Source organism: Aedes albopictus, chromosome 2 (genome assembly GCF_035046485.1).
Source record: "Aedes albopictus strain Foshan chromosome 2, AalbF5, whole genome shotgun sequence".
Taxonomy (NCBI): Eukaryota; Metazoa; Arthropoda; class Insecta; order Diptera; family Culicidae; genus Aedes; species Aedes albopictus.
Genome location: NC_085137.1, coordinates 41,422,618 through 41,443,215, shown reverse-complemented (window position 1 = coordinate 41,443,215; position 20,598 = coordinate 41,422,618). Strand labels below are relative to the sequence as shown.

The 20,598-nt window shown below is 38.7% G+C and overlaps 1 protein-coding gene across 1 annotated transcript in view; it reads right to left on the bottom strand.

The window, feature by feature from the left end:
- Window positions 1–20,598, bottom strand: part of LOC109421312 (tRNA-dihydrouridine(16/17) synthase [NAD(P)(+)]-like) — a 502,248-nt gene that overhangs the window by 262,235 nt on the left and 219,415 nt on the right. The window contains exon 2 of the mRNA XM_062849522.1: window positions 17,860–17,899. The gene's annotated coding sequence lies outside the window, so the exon portion shown is untranslated. The remainder of the gene's footprint in view (window positions 1–17,859; window positions 17,900–20,598) is intronic.

Sequence of the window (20,598 nt, the reverse complement as noted above, 5' to 3'; positions counted from 1 at the left end):
TCCAGTAGAAATCTTTAAATGAATCAGGAATAGTAATAGGTAGTAGGTAATAGTTGGCATTTCCAGAGAAATCCTAGAAGGTATTACTAGAGAAATCTCTAGTGAAATCATATAGGAATGTACGGGAAAATATTTGTAATTACTTAGAAGGCACAGAATTGACAAATTGAGAGATAAATTTGCGAAAAAAATCGCGTTCTGGTGGGATTCGAACCTACACTCCGTATTCGCCAGACCGAAGTACATAATGCCATTTCTTTGAGGATTCCTTCGGCATGGTTGTTTTTTTATGAAAATTTCAATTTCTTTGGATTTTTTTCCATAATTTCAATGGCTATTCCTCTGAAATTATTTCAGCAATTTCTTTTTCAGTTATTTTGCAAATATATTAGGCAATTTTATCGTTTTTTAAAATTCTTTATGATTTAATTGTATTTATATATATTGCTTCCAAAAATTATTGAATTTGAAAATCAGAAATTCTCAACTGGTCTTGGTCAAAGAAAATCCTATGAAATTCACGAAAAACTTACTGACAAATTCCCAAAGAAATTGCCGGAAAAAAATCCAAGTAGTTAAGTTCAAACTGGAAATACAAATTCCATGTATTTCATTTTTTCCGCGACGCAGTATATCATTATACTAAGAAATTGAGGGTGGATCGGTATTTCTTTTACAAAAAAAGCAACCTGGAAGCCACTGAAACTGGCACCCCCTAGGCACCCCTTAGGAAAAAATCCTAAATACGCCAATGGATTGGTTCCCTTATTAAGCATGTGGCTCCCATTTTCATCCTACGAAAAACAAAGGATTGAAGCGTTGTTTGTTATGTTTGTTATTTTTGTATTTTTTATTAAATTTAAGCACGCAAGAAAACAAAATAACGGAATTAATCGGTGCCGCTTGTTTTTGAATAGGATAAATTTGGGAGCAATTGAGCTTCGTTGAGATGCGTTGAGCTAAAAATGTTCCATTTTTGCATTCCTCTATCGGATGGCAGGAACAAAAACACTTTACGACCAGAGAAGTCAAATAAACTTCCATTTATGGAAAGATTCTGATTGGATTCGGGAATCCAATCCAGATAACCTCAGTATGAACTTACTGGACAGCTGTGCGATTACAGGCGGATGTTTGTAGATCCCATAAACTAGTATGAAACAAGCTCACCAATACGATTAAGAAAGTTCCTTTTCGTGGACAATAAATTGATACTCCTCGTAAAATACGAGCTTGTAACTAATATTCGATCCATTTCTAGCACCTTCACAGCATTCTAATTGAGGAGATCCATTCTTCAACGTCACGCTTTATATGTAATAAGCAATTTACTTCGAGAACGATGGTAATCATCAATTTAAACCAAAGTCAAAAATCCCCCATCAAGCCAAAACCCCTTGAACAGACCACGTTTTGCGGTTTACCTCCAAAGCCCCAAAGTCGATATTGAATGATGGATTGCACACAAAGAACGTCGGTCGGTCAGCAACGCTCCGGAAGTAAACCACCGAAAGCTGAGGAAAATTAATTTACCACCTTCTTTCTGACGTCGAGAAAATCCGAAATCGATATCGGTGTAATAATTGCTTCTGCGCTCGTGGAAAACCGCAGAAAATTCGGCGGTGTTTTGATTGTGATTTTCCCTGCTTCCCTTGGCCAATTTACCCAATTAACAGCTTCTGAGGGGAATCCACCACATCCACCTACGTCTTTTCTTTATTAGCTTTCGCGAATTCGAGAAAAGTTTTGATTATCCACAGAAGGGCTTCAGGCACACTCGACTCATGAACTTTCCACACCCGTCAATCGATTCTACTTACAGTTTAAGTAAACTTGCTGCGAAAGTGTCATTCATCGAAGTTGATTCGGATCCTGACCCCGTCCATTGTAATTTTCCAACGACAAGTGGGTCACTCTTCAAAAGACCGTAAAACGGATTCTCGAACCGGGCTTGATCCGGCTGTCTGTCGTTAGCAAAGTTGGTAGTAGTAGGTAGTTAGGTGAGGAGGTGGTTGGCACTAAAAAGGCGAAACTCGGAGAAACTTTTCCCCATCTTATGGACATTAGACCGATGCAAATTTTGAAATTTTCGCTCCCCTAGGCTTAAACGATGACAATTTGAGTGTTGATCATCCTACCAAAATTTGAACTTATTCGGATGAAGTTTGACTGAGCACACGCCATTTAATGTTTGTATGGAAATTACTATGGGAAATCTCGTGTTTCTTTTGCACAGGCTGTAGTATTTTTCTATGATGTCTTAATAATCAAACCGATATTGATTTAAATAACTTACATTGCCATCTGCCAAAGTGCCGAAGACACATGACACGTAAAACCTATAGAAAAAATGTTATTCAATAAAATTTTGATTTTAATCTTTAGCAATGATATTTTATTTTACTTCTTGGGAACACTGTGGGAGGAAGATTATGCCTAGTAGGCCACATGAAAATTTTGCAATGCCAAATGTCAACATGGAAATGCAAAGGCGTGAAGCAACAACGACTACCAAGTTTTTGTTTGCTTATAAGTTTTACAAAAAATAATCGGCTGGAAACAAAAGTCGTGGATTACCTAAGAGGGTACTCTTCTACTTCCAGATACTCAGGAATACAATACGATAGGGTCGAATCAAGCCAATTTATTGCTAACGTTCGGCAACTCAAAACATTCTTCATCCGGGTGTTCACGGTCGTCATGCCATTAATTAGATATTATACATTATAATCCAGATAATTTAAAATCGATTCCGGGTTCCAGAAGAATAATTATATAGCCTAATATATTAGTTAAATAAAGTTAAGCCATGGAGTTCAGGGATCCACAGACGAACTGTTCATTAATTAATTTTCATTCAACCAGAAAATGTCTCAATCATTCCCAAAAATGCTTTTCCAATGTCATACTGAACCTTACCTCCCAATAACAAGATGAAGTTAAAGTTCATGGTGATGGTGATCAAACGTAGTAAGATCGTGACCTGATTTTTTTTTATATTTGGCCCATTGGGGATCAGTATACAGAAAATAAGGATGTGGCCAGACACCTACATTGGTGCGCGAAAACACAATTTCAGGAAATCACAGGAAAAAAATGTTTATTAGCAGTTCCCCTTCAAGTGCAGCTCATTGTGTTTCCGTTTTGACACATTGCATTGCTCAATTTGTCCTTGCCTACTAGGAAAAATTTTCCTCCCGCAGTGTTCCCAAAAAGGAAAGTAAAACATCCTTACTAAAGATTCAAAATTAAATTTTATTGAATAACAATTTTTCAATAGATTTTACGTGTCATCTGTCTTTGGCATTTTGATAGATGACAATGTAAGCTATATGAATCAATATAGGTTCAATTCTTAAGACATCATAGAAAAATACTATAGCCTGTGCAAATGAAAGATAACATTTCCCATAGTAATTTCCATACAAACTTTAAATGGCGTGTGCTCAGTCAAATTTGATCCGAATAATTTCAAATTTTGGTAGGATGATCAGAACCCAAAATGTCATCGTTTAAGCCTAGGGGAGCGAGAACTTCAAAATTTGCATCGGTCTAATGGACATACGTCACAAGTTTTGCCCCTGCTGCATTGTGCTGCGCTGGCTTTGTTGTGCTCTTTAGTTTGAGTTAGCTATCGCGAGCCAGCAAACGGTTTAACTTTTGATAGTGCAATAGGTCTGAGGTATGGGTGGTGGAAGCTTGCAACGTAAACTATAAAAGGATGGTTGTTTCAAATTAACCATCAACGTCATTAGGGCAGGAAGAAGAATAAGTTTTAACTGATGCGACTCATTAGAGTTCTGGCACAAATGTGCACGCGACTGGAATTAGTTTTTGAAACTGTTATAAACATGCACATCGCATAAAATTGACTTTTATTTACTAATTGTACTAGATTGTGTCAGGCCATGCGACACGTGGGCAAAAATCTCACTGGAACTGAGAAACAATATTAAATTGTTTGTAGGAAATGTCAAGTAGTACTCGGTCGTTTTTTTTTTGCCGAGGAAACTAAGTATTCGTTAAAACGCCATATTGGAAAACAAAAATTGTCTATCAATGAAACCAAAACCATACGCGAAACAAATAAAAATAGTATGAACGAACATTCGCACACATCTGAAATTTCAACGATTGATGTCAATAGTGGTAATCACGTTCAAATGTATGCGTGCCGTTTTTGTAGATGTAGTTGTGAAACTGTGAAGAAAACATTTGCACTCTTACGCCGGAGGTTAGTTTCATCATTATTTATCCGTTTTACCCAATTCGATTGGGCAATATTTACATATGCAATCTGAATAGCCTTTGAATAGGCGTGCAATTTTGTGTGAGGGAAAACTCGCGCTAGTGTTCGTGTGTTGAAATATCACTTATCTCTATATAAAATACAAATAAAATCGGAAAGATCTCATCAAGTTCAATTTCATCGATTTTTCGCACCCACACTTCACTTCTGCGCCAAAAAATAATGCACTCGTAGCAATAGATGATTTGCTGAAAACTGGGTGTCACATTTTCTTCACTGTTTGTTTTCGGCGCTAGAAACCGCACTTCCGAACTGTGACGTATCTTTCTAGTCTAGCCGTGCATACGCCTATTGTTTACATTTTGTACCGAATAACAAACTCCTCGGCTGCGATATATAATATTGTTTACACTAACCCATGGCATCTAATGTTCTGAACACTTTTTCGGGATATTATGCATCTTTTTCTGAAGACAGTGTTGCCATATTGTTATTGTTTCTGTGTGATTTTTCATTTTTCCGGGTAAAATACAGTCTTTTTGAGATATTATGCTAAGTTGCAAAAATTCCCTCGAAACTTAAATTGTGATTGAAAATTGTAAATTTCACAGTTTTCAACTTGAAATACTAAATCCGCTATATCTGTTTTTTTTGCTATAGATTTTCGTTGCTTAGGTTGTTAATGTGACTTTTTGCTGAATATAATGTTGCCATATTTTCGTTGGGGCCCAACCATCTATCAACCAAGTTTTACAGAAACACAACTGATCTGCAAAAAAAAAACAAAAATATAAAAAATGGTGTACTCCTAATACAATACTTTCCAAACATTGTCCCAATGCCAACTCCAAAAAAATCTAGAAAAAAAAATAAAACATTTAAAGTTTGAGAAATTTCTTTGATTTGAGAAACTTGCAAATTTGAGAAACAATTGAAAGAAATGATCAATCAGTAGATGAATTTTGGAGGCAACAACAAGGGAAAAGCATGTCCGAGGGTTCAAATATTTTGGGAATCTGAGACTGCAAAAGTAGTCCAATCATTTTTTGAAAACCGTTCACACAGAATTTATATTTTTCAGCAGAATATTCTTGAAAAAAACTATTGACCAACCAATCTTTATTATAATACCAAGAAGAATTTGTAGAACATTTCTCGAGAGAATTTCTGAAAAAAATTAAAGAAATAATTTGTACTTAGTTAGTTTCTTAAGCAACTGCTGAAAAAAAAAAAAATAACGAATCCATTCAAACACATTTGAACAATTCGTGATCAAGTATTTTTTTAGATACAACCATTCCAAAAGAATAGACTCAGAAATAAAATTTATCCGATATTGTTCAAATTCGGTAGGAATCTTTTCCAAATATAGTTAGACATTTATATTTTTTATTTTCAAACCGTCATAACGTTTGAATCAATAGACCGATTTGTTATCTTTTTTCACCAATAAAAAGATTATTAGGGGATTTTTTTTTATTACCGTACGGGTTTGGGCCGAAGGGTCGCAGATTTTCATGTAACTTTTTCCACAGACAGGGCTCATGGATATATGAACAAAAAAAAAATTGAGAAAAAATCAGGGTCGTCTATTTTTCCGGAAAACTCAGGTGGAATTTTTTTTGATTTCCCCTGACACTACTTACTTTGAAACATCATAACTCAAAAACGAAGCATCGTAGAAACAAACATGGAAACAAAATTTTCTCAGAAATCCAAAAATAATTTGAACTGGAAAAAGTTTTCCACAAAATTTTCCACAGTTGAGAAAATTTGTAAATAAAAGCCGGAAAAACTATGCCCGAACTCGAGAAAAATTTTCAAAAAAATATTTTTGGGAAGGTTATTCTATAAGCTTTAATCGCTGAAATTTTTGGAGTGCACTTTTTTTTTCATTTTTGAGATGTGGCCAATTTTGTTGAAAAATGCCTAAATGTGCCATTATAAGCCTTTTTTGAAAAATAATAACTCAAGAATGAAGCATCGTAGAAACAAAGTTTTTTTTTAATGAAAATGAAAGCATATTTCCTTAGACATAAAAAATATGAAGTAGAAAAAGTTTTCCACAAAAATTACCACCGTTGAGAAAATTCAAAGCAAAGCAAAGATAACCGTACACATCGTAGTTGCAACTCCGTGATTGACCAGAACAATCGAAGTTGCATAGAGAATGGTGCTTGGGACTAGCTACACACTCTCAATGTGCACAATTCGAGAGTTCAATATTTTAAAGTCAATAACGGCGCCGGCCACGTCCTTACGGAAAGGGGATGGAATGTTAGTTCGACAACCGTTGTTACTATAAACCGTGGAACCACAGCATCCCCATAGTTGTCTCGGGAAGGAGTATTTGTTAGTAGGGTAGGGTAAGGTTCCTTGGAGCCACCTTTGGTATGTGATATGATCCACTAGTTATATGAAAATACACGACACGGTCTGATGATTTATTTAGTCGTGATAGTAACGATCGTTCAATATTAAATGCGTCACCGCATAGATCGTTTACTTAACCGTGAAACCCGACTTTTCCACGAAAGTTATCGCGCGCTTCTGAATTTGCATTCAATATTCGCGACCCCATCTCCCTACTGAGAAAACCGACCAACTCATGAAAATAGCCGCGCGTTTCTTACAGTATTGAACTTAGAGTATACGGTGAATATACTTTCAAGATTAGATAGCTTTTTCGAATTATATATTTTACTAAGAGTAGTCCCATGTGCTACCAGTGATCGGCAACCGTTGAGGTAATTAAGCCAATTATTTTTAAATTGCTCAATGATTTAGGTGAACTGCAATTATTTTCTTCTATCATTTTTATTGCTTCAATATTAGGCCAGCACCAGAACTACAAGATTAATTTGCAGATGTAACAGACTCCAGGAGTCCTCATGAAAAAGCATTGGCGAAATTACCCCAACTCCTTCTAGAATGTAAAGAAAAAAAAATCGAAATGATCTCACCCAGTTCCATGTCGTCGAATGACCGCAACCAGTCCTTGACTCCTTCAATTTTCTTCAATACTGTTGGCTACCAAGTGTGCATTCATTTTTATTACTTCACGAGGAAGGACAATGTGCACCTGCCCCAAACACGCGTCACTTTTCGTTTTTTTCGCCGAAAAAATGCCACCTGATCGAGATCTCCATCGCAACTGCCCCAAACACGCGGCTTTTTCACTTTTTCCTACGAACAATGAAACGCGACCGAGATCCCCATCGCAACGGTTGAAAAACACGCGGCTTTTCACTTTTTCCTACGCACAATCTTTCCACCGTTGAGAAAATTCATAAAGAAAAGCCGGAAAAACTATGCCCGAACTCGCGGAAAATTTTCAAAAAAAAATTTGAGAAGGTGATTTCATAAGCTTTGATCGCTGAAATTTTTGAATGCACTTTTTTTCTTTCCTGAGTTATGGCCAATTTTATGAAAAATTTCCGCGAATTCGGGCATAGTTTTTCCGATTTTTCTTTTTAAATTTTCTCAACGGTGGAAAATTTTGTAGAAGAATTTTCAACTTTATATTTTTTTTTTGAATTTCTAAGATAATTTGCTCTCATTTTATTTAAACAGCTTTGTCTCTACGATGCGTCGTTTTTGAGTTATGATTTTTCAAAAAAGGCTTGTATGTCACCTTTGGACATTTTTCAACAAAATCGGTCATAACTCAAAAACGAAAAAAGTGCATTTAAAAAATTTCAGCGATCAATGATGCAAATTATCACCTCACGAATGCTCAATCATCTTATCAATTGTATTTTTATCGCTTGCGATTGAACTGTACACTGCTCAGCGCACGGTGCTTCATTTACCGTTATTATCAAAAAAAATATACCATCAAAACCTGAAACGCCATTCTCTCTCTTCATCATTCCTACAGCTCTGGACAAATTTTTAAAAAAATCGTTAGACGAAATTTTGAGTTACGCCCTTTTAAAGGGCCTAACCCCTAAAAAATCAGGGTTTCTATAGAAAAACATCATATTTCATAACAGAAGCATGTTTCTGCCATCAAAATTTGAAACGCCATTCTCTTTCTTTATCATTTCTACACCTCTGGACAAATTTTGAAAATAAACGTTGGACGAATTTTTGAGTTACGCCCTTTTAAAGGGCCTAACCCCTAAAAAATGAGGATTTCTATAGAAAAACATCATATTTCATAACAAAAGCATGCCTTGAAGTCCCAAATAATAAAATGTATTATTAATAATGCTACAATTTGATACTATGCGCTAATATTGGCTATTTGTATTGATGTTTGTATACAAATTGGCCATTACGCTAATATAAGGGAAGTATTTTCAAACATGTAGGAAGCAATCATGTTTGTATCAATTGCCATTCATAGCGTGGGACGTAAGTTTTTTGTATTGCTTTTTTAAAGACATAACAAGCGATTGCATGTGCCTATCTCATTCGTTAGATTTATTGGTGAATGCCCATATAGCCGAGGCGGTAAACGCACGGGTATTCAGCATGACCATGCTGAGGGTGACGGGTTCGATTCCCGGTCGGTCCAGGATCTTTTCGTAAAGGAAATTTCCTTGACTTCCTTGGGCATAGAGTATCTTCGTGCCTGCCACACGATATACACATGCAAAATGGTCATTGGCAGAGGAAGCTCTCACTTAAAAACTGTGGAAGTGCTCATTGAACACTAAGCTGAGAAGCAGGCTTTGTCCCAGTGAAGACGTTACGCCAAGAAGAGGAGAGGAGGAGGTGAATGCTGTTTTCAATTAATAAACATACAAAACTAAGGATTGAGATGATCAATTGTAATGATAGTTCTATATTTAACTGCTAAACTACGTTACCGAAGAATAAACGTGATTAAATGAAACTAAGTTTTATAATAATTCTACTATAAGTACTTATGACCTTCAAATGGGCGTAACTGGAGAATTGGACCAACATTATTTTTGAAATTCAGTTTATGGGTGTGCATTAACTATATAAATGAAAAAGTAAATGAACTGTCGTTTATGTTTTTCATTGTATATTGTTCTGGCTATAATAGTAAATGAAGCCAACAACGTCCGTATCCTACAGATTAAAGAATACTTCCCTTATACTGGCGTTCTGGCTAATTTTTATACAACAATGCATTCAATGTTAGTGCATAGTATCAAATTGTAGCATTATTAATGATACTGTTCATTATTTTGGCTCTACCCCATTTGGCATAATGCCATTTGGCATAACGCCGTTTGGCATAATGCCATTTGCCATAATGGTCATTTGGCATAATGGCTATTTGACATAATACCGTTTGGCATAACACAAAGAACAGCCTTCTTGATAAGAATGTGCATAATATTTGTTATGCCAAATGGCCATTATGCCAAATGGCCGTTATGCCAAATGGTTTTTATGCCAAATGGCATTATGCCAAACGGCGTTATGCCAAATGGCATTATGCCAAATGGGGTAGAGCCCATTATTTTGGACTTTGAAGCATACTTCTGTTATGAAATATGATGGTATTCTATAGAAACCCCTATTTTTTTAGGGGTAAGGCCCTTTAAAAGGGTGTAGCTCAAAATTTCGTCCAACGAATATTTTAAAAATTTATCCAGAGGTGTAGGAATGATAAAGAAAGAGAATGGCGTTTCAAATTTTGTTGGCAGAAGCATGCTTCTGTTATGAAATATGATGTTTTTCTATAGAAACCCTCTTTTTTTAGGGGTTAGGCCCTTTAAAAGGGCGTAACTCAAAAATTCGCCTAACGATTATTTTCAAAATTTGTCCAGAGGTGTAGAAATGATAAAGAAAGAGAATGGCGTTTCAAATTTTGATGGCAGAAACATGCGTCTGTTATGAAATATGATGTGTTTCTATAGAAAACCAGATTTTTTGGGGTTAGGCCCTTTAAAAGGGCGTAACTCAAAATTTCGTCTAACGATTTTTTTAAAAATTTGTCCAGAGCTGTAGGAATGATGAAGAAAGAGAATGGCGTTTCAGGTTTTGATGGTATATTTTTTTTGATAATAACGGTAAATGAAGCACCGTGCAGCGATGACCAGAGGTAAAGAGGTAGCAAAACGAACATGATGCAACTCACAAACGATTTTGCACACATCTCTTAGTGCCGCCACATGCTCACCCGAACAGCCGAACAACACCGAATGGGTTGGTTTTAGAAGCTACGGTACGAACGCTCGATACGCACACAGAAGCAACATTCGCGTGTACCGACACCACACCAATAACGTTTCCAGCCTACGATGCTTCGCGATTAGCTGATAGAAAAGCATCGACAGCGATGAAAAGACGGGTTGGCTGGAACGCAACCGCTCAAAGGCGAAAAGGAGCAGCCAACAATGCTGATCACCGTCGAGCCTGTTCGTGTGCTATTCGTACGAGAGGTTGGTTTGATAAAGCGTGGAATGGTGAAAACGTATTCGTTGTCGAAAGCGAATCGCATTATTTCGCGAATGTTTTCACCAAATAGCAAGCTTGTCAGCGATTAAACCTTATGGAGATATCTTCTCAAAAAAATTTTTTTTTTGAAAATGTTTCTCGAGTTCGGGCATAGTTTTTCCGACTTTTCTTTACGATTTTTTTCAACTGTGAAAAATTTTGTGGAAAACTTTTTCCAGTTCATATTTTTTTTTTTTGGATTTCTGCCTTCATTTTCTACGTCGCTTCGTCCTTGAGTTATGATTTTTCAAAGTAAGTAGTGTCAGGGGAAAACAAAAAAATCCACCTGAATTTTCCGGGAAAATAAGCGACCCTGAATTTGTCTCAATTTTTTTTGTCCATATATCCATGAGCCCTGCCTGTGGAAAAAAGTTTCATGAAAATCTGAGACCCTTCGGCCCAATTTGTACGAAAATAAAAAAAAATTCCCATTAGTTTCAGATTTAGGAAAACATATTTTTTTGAAAACTTCAATTTTTGTGCTCATAGCACATATGTCTTTATTCATATTTACAGCCATGGGCTACTGGATAAACTTCAGTTAGTAAATAATAACAGCGAATTCACCTGCTGCAGAGTAATAATCCTTCATGATCTCCCTCAGAAGTTTTAAATTCCTCCATAAATTCCTTCACAGATTCTTCGTAGAGTTCTTTCTTAGATTCATTCAGGAGCTCCTTCTTAAATTCCTCCAGGAGTGCCTTCAAGGGAACCCCAGGAGCACCTGCTGAAATTGCTTCCGCAGCTTCTTCTGGTGTTCCGCCAGGAATTAATTCCGAGAATCCTCAAGAAGCTCCTTCTTGGATTCGTCAAGAAGTTCCTTTTAAGATTTCATTTATTGAGAATTCCTCCAGCAGCTCCTTCTAGGAATTCTTCAAAAGTTTCTTCTGTGATTTTTCATTGCATTTTAATAGAGATTCCTCGAGGAGTTTTTTTGGAATCTTTTTTGGATTATTGCAGAAGCTCTTTCGAGGAGTCCCTTTACGGATACCTTCTGGAGTTTCTTCTGAGATTCCTCCAAAAGTTACTTCTGAAATTCACTCCTTTTTTAAGATTACTTCATTTTAACTTATGCTAATTTACACAGGTACAATAGGTATATTTCTAAGCAAGAATATAAAACGTCAGTACCGGACGGAATACAGTGCGCATTGGCTGTTTTTCATACAGAGTGTTCAAGTTGGGTCTCAGCTTCTAGCATACCGACTGAACTCAAATTTTCTCTGGACTTTTATAATGATTTGATATCTGATCTGTGAAAAAAAAATAGATTTTCCTAAGTACAACTTCATTTCAAGAAAAACTGTCAGGGTTTGGAAAAGCTAAACAGTGCCTAGAATAAGTGGAAGAATTAGTGGCGAGAATTAAGGAATTAGCTATGAAATGCACTAATTTCATCACCTTGATGTACAAACTAATTAACCAAGCATTGACAGTTTCGTGCAGAAAATCGGATAAAGAGCGATCATATCGATTAACCCCCTGAATAAGACCTAGAAAGTGGTCGAAACGTTGGAAAAAAAAATATCGCTTGATTTCCTCGAGACTGCGCCGTAACCGTAACATGATAATAATTATACCGTTCATGTATTTATAACTCTCCTAATCCCTTCGTTATTCGAACAAGCATCCATATACTGATTGTTCCAACAGTTCATAAAAGGATCAACCAAAAACGACATCCACGTGACCGACAACTGACCAAATCGACAATAAAAGATTCAATGAAATTCATTTAGGTACGCGTCAGATTTTTCTTCCTGGACGTGTGCCAAAACACTGCACAAATGAGTCAAATGACTGTCACTTTCTCCGAATCGAAGTGACGAGACCGTGGAAGATCGAAATGCGAGAAAAATCCCGCCGCCGCAGCAATAAAGTGTCCAATGTCCATCGTGTCTCGGAAAATGACCTCCCCCCCGTCACCGCATCTCTGCTACTACCGAAAATAAGAAAAAAAAAGTAAGAAACAGTTTCTTCCCTCTCAACAACGACGATGGTCATCCTTGCTGAACTATTGTGGTACTGTGCTGAGGAAACCTTCCAACAACGGATGGAAAAAGGGCCACTCAAATGATTATACATAATAAATCAAACAAAAACAAGTGTCCACCATGGAGTTCGGAGGGAAGGGAGGGACTGGCAATGCCGAGAAGGAAGTGAATCGTGTCGAAAGTTGGACAGTTATTTCGGTTCTTCCATCCTGGTAGATTGTGGGAATGCGCTCGTTTAAGGTCGTCCTTATTCATATTCATATTTTCAGAAGTCAAATGGCTTCTTAATGTGTCTGATGGTTTTTGATATTTAATGTGGATTCTTTGGTAGAGATCTGTTGGATATTTAATGCTTTAATGTCTGTCTTTTGAATCCGTTGGATATTTTAATGCTTTAATGTATGGCACCCATGATATTATTATATACAATAATTTCATTTGATGGAACATTTGTGTGATGGTAAAATGAGATATACCTGATTATATTTTGATTAAAATTCAATACAAATGCTATAAGATAATTCTAGTTGATTTTGAATTGAAGTTAACTAAGATTTTTAAATCGAACATCTGGCAACACTGCCTTGCTTCCATTAATAGAGAGACTGTTCCAACTGTTCAGCAGGCTGTTCCTGACTTAATCCTACATGTTTCTTTTTATAAAATTCAGCATATTCCTTCTTTGTATGAACATTGTTGTATACCAACAAACACACTGAAAAAATACACCCCACAGATCTTATTTGTTTACCACACAAACATATGTCTCTATTAAAAACATTCATACAGCACCATCCGGCAGCGAATAATACATCTACTCCGCTTCTCATCACAGCACACGAGCTACCACGCTGGATCATCGCAGGAAAAGACAACATTTCCTGTGGTGTTTACAGAAACAATTTACTTTTCCCGTAGAGTGTGCTCTTAACTCAACTACTGCAGCCAGCAGTTCTCTTTTTCCACCGTACTGCTATACAAACTGTCTGTCATTCCTACCCGCCGGTTCCGGTAGGGGGTCAATATAGCCCGCATGAATTTCCGGTTCCATCATTCCTATAATATGTAGTAGGTACTGATGGGTTGCTGCATTCCTACTAGGGAGGGCTTTACACTGACACGCGTGTGCAATCGTGATGAAGCTACCACCAACCAGTGCTAGGCCACGTTACGTGTGGCCCGATGATTCAATGACAAACATGCCACGTTTCAACGGATTGTGTCGTACGGCGGGAGGAAGTTTGTGTGAAATGCCTTCTACGTGTGGTCATCGATGTCATCTGTCAAAAAATGTTTTAGGGTTTTCATCAAGAAGAGCTCCAGGAATTCCTCCAGAATTCCTCCGAGAATTTCTCCAAAATTCCTCCTGGAATTCCTTCAGAATATCTCCAGGAATTCCTCCAAGAATTCCTATAGAATTCCTCCAGAATTTCCCCAGAATTCCTGCAGGAATTTCTCCAGAATTCCTCCAGGAATGCCTCCAGAATTCCTCCAAAAATTCCTTCAGGAATTTTTCCATGGATTTCTCCAGGAACTCCTCCAGAATTATTCCAGAACTTCTCCAGGAATTCCTCCTGGAATTCCTCCACAATATCTCCAAAATTCTTGCTGGAATCCCTCCAGAATTCTTCCTGGAATTCTTCCAGAATTCCTCCTGGAATTCTTCCAGAATTCCTCCTGGAATTCTTCCAGAATTCCTCCTGGAATTCTTCCAGAATTCCTCCTGGAATTCCTCCAGAATTCCTCCTGGAATTCCTCCAGAATTCCTCCTGGAATTCCTCCAGAATTCCTCCTGGAATTCCTCCAGAATTCCTCCTGGAATTCCTCCAGAATTCCTCCTGGAATTCCTCCAGAATTCCTCCTGGAATTCCTCCAGAATTCCTTCTGGAATTCCTCCAGAATTCCTCCTGGAATTCCTCCAGAATTCCTCCTGGAATTCCTCCAGAATTCCTCCTGGAATTCTTCCAGAATTCCTCCTGGAATTCTTCCAGAATTCCTCCTGGAATTCTTCCAGAATTCTTCCTGGAATTCTTCCAGAATTCCTCCTGGAATTCTTCCAGAATTCCTCCTGGAATCCTTCCAGAATTCCTCCTGGAATCCTTCCAGAATTCCTCCTGGAATCCTTCCAGAATTCCTCCTGGAATCCTTCCAGAATTCCTCCTGGAATCCTTCCAGAATTCCTCCTGGAATTCTTCCAGAATTCCTCCTGGAATTCTTCCAGAATTCCTCCTGGAATTCTTCCAGAATTCCTCCTGGAATTCTTCCAGAATTCCTCCTGGAATTCTTCCAGAATTCCTCCTGGAATTCCTCCAGAATTCCTCCTGGAATTCCTCCAGAATTCCTCCTGGAATTCCTCCAGAATTCCTCCTGGAATTCCTCCAGAATTCCTCCTGGAATTCCTCCAGAATTCCTCCTGGAATTCCTCCAGAATTCCTCCTGGAATTCCTCCAGAATTCCTCCTGGAATTCCTCCAGAATTCCTCCTGGAATTCCTCCAGAATTCCTCCTGGAATTCCTCCAGAATTCCTCCTGGAATTCCTCCAGAATACCTCCTGGAATTCCTCCAGAATACCTCCTGGAATTCCTCCAGAATTCCTCCTGGAATTCCTCCAGAATTCCTCCTGGAATTCCTCCAGAATTCCTTCTGGAATTCCTCCAGAATTCCTTCTGGAATTCATCCAGAATTCCTTCTGGAATTCCTCCAGAATTCCTCCTGGAATTCCTCCAGAATTCCTCCTGGAATTCCTCCTGGAATTCCTTCAGAATTCCTCCTGGAATTCCTACAGAATTCCTCCTGGAATTCCTCCAGAATTCCTCCTGGAATTCCTCCAGAATTCCTCCTGGAATTCCTCCAGAATTCCTCCTGGAATTCCTCCAGAATTCCTCCTGGAATTCCTCCAGAATTCCTCCTGGAATTCCTCCAGAATTCCTCCTGGAATTCCTCCAGAATTCCTCCTGGAATTCCTCCAGAATTCCTCCTGGAATTCCTCCAGAATTCCTCCTGGAATTCCTCCAGAATTCCTCCTGGAATTCCTCCAGAATTCCTCCTGGAATTCCTCCAGAATTCCTCCTGGAATTCCTCCAGAATTCCTCCTGGAATTCCTCCAGAATTCCTCCTGGATTTCCTCCAGAATTCCTCCTGGATTTCCTCCAGAATTCCTCATGGATTTCCTCCAGAATTCCTCCTGGATTTCCTCCAGAATTCCTTCTGGAATTCTTTCGAAATTCCATCTGGAATTCCTCCGAAATTCCATCTGGAATTCCTTCAGAATTCCTCCTGGAATTCTTTCAGAATTCCTCCAGGAATTCCTCCAGAATTCCTCCTGGAATTCCTCCTGGAATTCCTCCAGGAATTTCTCCAGAATTCCTCCAGAATTCCTCCGGGAATTCCTCCAGAATTCCTCCAGGAATTCCTCCAGAATTCCTCCAGGAATTCCTTCAGAATTCCTCCAGGAATTCCTTTAGAATTCCTCCAGGAATTCCTCCAGAATTCCTCCTGGAATTCCTCCAGAAATCCTCCAGAAATTCCTCCAGAATTCCTCCAGGAATTCCTCCAGGAATTCCTCCAGAATTCCTCCAGAATTCCTCCAGGAATTCCTCCAGAATTCCTCCAGGAATTCCTCCAGGAATTCCTCCAGAATTCCTCCAGGAATTCCTCCAGGAATTCCTCCAGAATTCCTCCAGGAATTCCTCCAGAATTCCTCCAGGAATTCCTCCAGAATTCCTCCAGGAATTCCTCCAGAATTCCTCCAGGAATTCCTCCAGAATTCCTCCAGGAATTCCTCCAGAATTCCTCCAGGAATTCCTCCAGAGATCCTCCAGCAATTCCTCCATAATTCCTCCAGGAATTCCTCCAGAATTCCTCCAGAATTCCTCCAGAATTCCTCCAGAATTCCTCCAGAATTCCTCCAGGAATTCCTCCAAGAATTCCTCCAAAATTTCTCATGTAAGATTCCAGAGATTTTCCATAATTTTTTCAGGGATTCCTCCAGGAATTCTCCCTATTTTGTACCATCTCCCCCTATCCAGATACACGAGCGGTCTCGTCACGAACGGCACATGTAAATCCCTCAATCCCCCATGCATGCAATGCAAAAGCTTCGTTCGCACCGAACAATAAAAGCGCGATTCTCAGAGGCAATGTGGCGGCGTGGGGGGTCAATGGATCAACCGAGAGCCAAGAGCCGGTCCCTGGCCCTGATGGGATCGGGGCTCGGTTTAATGCTTTTCCACAAATTCCACCACCATTGTGGATGGGTTTTGTTTTGGGATTTTTCAATACTGTTGCTTCCGGTGGTTCGGTGGTGCGGTGCGGTGATGAAGCTTTTTTGTGTGCCAGTAGTGTATTTGAGTAGGGTGCTAAGTAAGAGGCCTAGTCGAAACACGTCGTTCCCGTTTGAGATTGACAAAAGAGTGAAAACCATGAGGGTTCATTGTTTGACGGTGGCGGCGTTTTGGACACCGTCGTCATTGAGACGGGATCAAGGCACAACTATGCACAACTATTGCACAACTATGGCAAAATTTTGGTAGAGGTTCGTCAATCGTAGACCCCAACATTTTTTTTTTTTGAACAGTTTTTCTAAAAACTGAATATCCATCCAAAGCTCAACAATTTTTTCTTCTTCCATCGACATCTGAGAAATTGTTACAAAAAGATTCACGCTCCAATGGATAGTGCCTTTGGTTTTTCGTCATTTTGAATTTCAGTCATTCTAAAAAATTTCCGGACCTATCTCATCGCATCCAGTGCGATGGCGACCTACCCTACATCAGAAACAAACGCAGATCTTACATTGTTGTGGTTTTGTGTCTTCACACCGGCCAACGAGCCTGAATCGTTGTTGGTTGGGAGTGTGTAGATTGTCAGAGGATACCAACAGATAAAAAAGAACAACACTCGTTGGCATGACACAAAAATGTAAAGAAAGAAAGTTTTATATAAAACAGCCATAGGCATAAGGGAAGCGAAACAAGAAATTATTTCCTTTTTGGACTGTCTTTTGAAGGTGTCTGTGGAAGGCTTGAGGGCACTGAACAGCGATTCTATTTAAGGGGCGTTTTATTTTGGAGAAGACACTTTTTACTAACGAGGGGGCATAAATGGGAGTTTTACTAATTCCTTATAGTTAAAAACGGTAGAAAGAAGCAGAAATATATTTATAAAATATGAATTGGTCGACAAATAACTTACCGTCAACTGCTATTTGGGCGATTCAATACCAGAGTGTGATCTGTAAGATAAAAAAAGAAATATGTCAATATTGCTTTAACTTTCCTAAGATGTTAGGTTTCTTGCACCACGATGGCGTAGAGCACGTTCAGTGTGCCTGTCTGGGTAATATTGGCCCCAACATCATACTAAGCTTTAACAACCTGAATTTTCAAGCAGTGTCGCTAGTCATCGCCATACTAGTTACAAAAACGACGATAAAAATCAAATTTGCATCACCCTGTCTTTACACCTTTTGATTCGCTGTCTCTACAGTAGCTTACAAAAGAAAAGACTGAATCCCACACATGTCACTCGTCATCTTCGCTTTTCGACCACCACCATTGACATGGCTATGAATGTCATGATTTTCTCTTTCACGTCTAAGCTTGAGCTTGTGCTTGATTGACCGCCCGTAGATGCTACTCCAGTATGGCCAGATCAGCTACACACACACAAAGAATCAATGAGATATCTACCGGGGATTAGCAGGCATCTTCAGTGTGTGTGAGCGTTGATGATCATCTATTTTAAGCGACAATGGCGCCTGCCACGTGGGGAAGGGGAAGGAAGTGATGATTGCATTCGTTTGTATCCACATCAGACCGAATATACCTCTGCGTCTGCACAAACTCATGCGGATGTCGGAGTGCTGGTGGGATATGGTTGGCAGAGGGTTCACACATTGGTGCGTGGATGCCAGGCGTAAGGTGATAGATTAGTGAGATTATTTCTATGAAGCTATAGCGGCACAGTTTGCTTGATCGCATAACTTCTAGGCGTTATCTGATAGATTGACACTGTGCTGTGAAAGTTGAGAGCAAAGGAAACGGCTTTTCAACCGTTTCTGGTTCTAGCGACAGCTACGAATATATGAATATACATGTATATAGAAAGGAGAGTATGAAGAAAGTGGATAGAAAGATACAAAGTAGAAAAGAAAGAAAGGGACGGGCCAGGGTTTGAACCCAGGACTTTCTGCACATCAATCAGAAGTGGCCACTAGACCACCAAGCCCGTTATATACATTAGTTGTATATGTATAGAACAGAAAAAGAGAAAGTAGATAGAAAGATACAAAGTTGAATGAAACCCAGATAACAATTCGATGTTGATTAAGCACTTCTTTAGCTTATGCAAATCAGTCTTGATTAGAACAAAAGCTGTGTGTGTAATAATTTGATCATCTCTTAAACTTCCGATTTTGGCGATTTTTTCCAACCATGAGTTGATTTGAGCTCTACAGATGGCTGAATTAAGATTCAAAAAGTGCTTATATCCAGGCAAAGAACGCTTTTTGAGCCTTTGTCCAGCAATCATTCGGCAAATCAAGACCAACAATTGAAAAGGCCGCATCAACATTTTGTAAACAAACATGTTTCTGTCGACTTAGGACCTTCTGAACTCCACACACACACACACACACACCTAACCACCACTAACAGAAAGCGCAAATATCAAGCGTGAGTGGATCCCAGACGGCCCTAAGTCGACAGAAACATGTTTGTTTACGCAATATTTATGAGGACTTTTTAATTGTTGATCTTGAAATGGGAATGATTTATGGTTCAATTTATAGAACAGACAAGAAACAAGTGAGGTCAGAGTCGCCTAATCATCTTTAGTTCAGCCATTTTCATCACTTGTGCAGCATTTAAAAAAAAAATTTGACCCACAGAATTTAAGCCTCTAAGGGTTCTTGGTCTAGATGTAGGATACAGTTCATAGACCGCAAAGTATAACTTTTTTCACAGACGTTGAATCACTTTGCGGTTTTCGACAAAGTTCTTTGGCATATAGTCACCTACAATAATACAGAAGGGTTTATTTATTGAACGCTTACAGCGCCACCTAGCGGCAAAATTCGAAAACTTAAAATTTCTGCATACATTTGGCCAAGTTTTCCCATACAAATTTCAAGCGTTTTGAGCGCCCCCTTAGGTTCAACCGATTTTGCTCAAATTTTGAACCTAGCTTCTGGGAGTCCAAAGCAACTGATTTAGGAGGTAAGACTTGGCATTTATCGAAATTTTTGTTTTTCATATAAGTATGGGTCACCCTAGTCCTAGTGTTTAACTTTCAATATTGCAGATAAGTTCGATAAGGTGATGCAGAGAAATTTAATAATCTTCTATTGAGTAACATATTTAGCATACGATGATAGGTTGAACAAAGCATACTTTGTAAACTCAACAAGCTTCTTTCCAAATTGATATTCAGCTTCCGTCTTACTCAGCTATTGACACTATTTTCCAACCATTCTTCAGCTATGACTCTCACTGTTCAGCTACCATTGTTTACTTGAGAAGTGGCGGGCCAGCGATTGAACCCAGAACCTTCTGGGCATAATAATCAGAAGCGGTAGCCACCACCACCAAGCGCGTTCGAAAACACCTCAAGCAGTTGAAATGATTCTTAACAGCCGAAAGCTTTTGAGCAGCACAGCTAATGCTATTTCAAGCCACACGGGTGAAATTCTGCTCCCAAAAATCATAAACACTACTCATGATTTCATGAGCCTAGCGCATTTTCGTTTTATGAAAATACATCATGATTTATGATCATGATATTATGAGCCATTGTCTCGTAATGCTAAATCATGTTACCGAGAATTTCAATCATGGGTTCGTTTATGATTCTGGTGGATTTTTTAGGCCCATATAACTAAATCATGTTATTGAGATTACAAATCATGATTTTGGGTGCGCATTGCTCATTCTA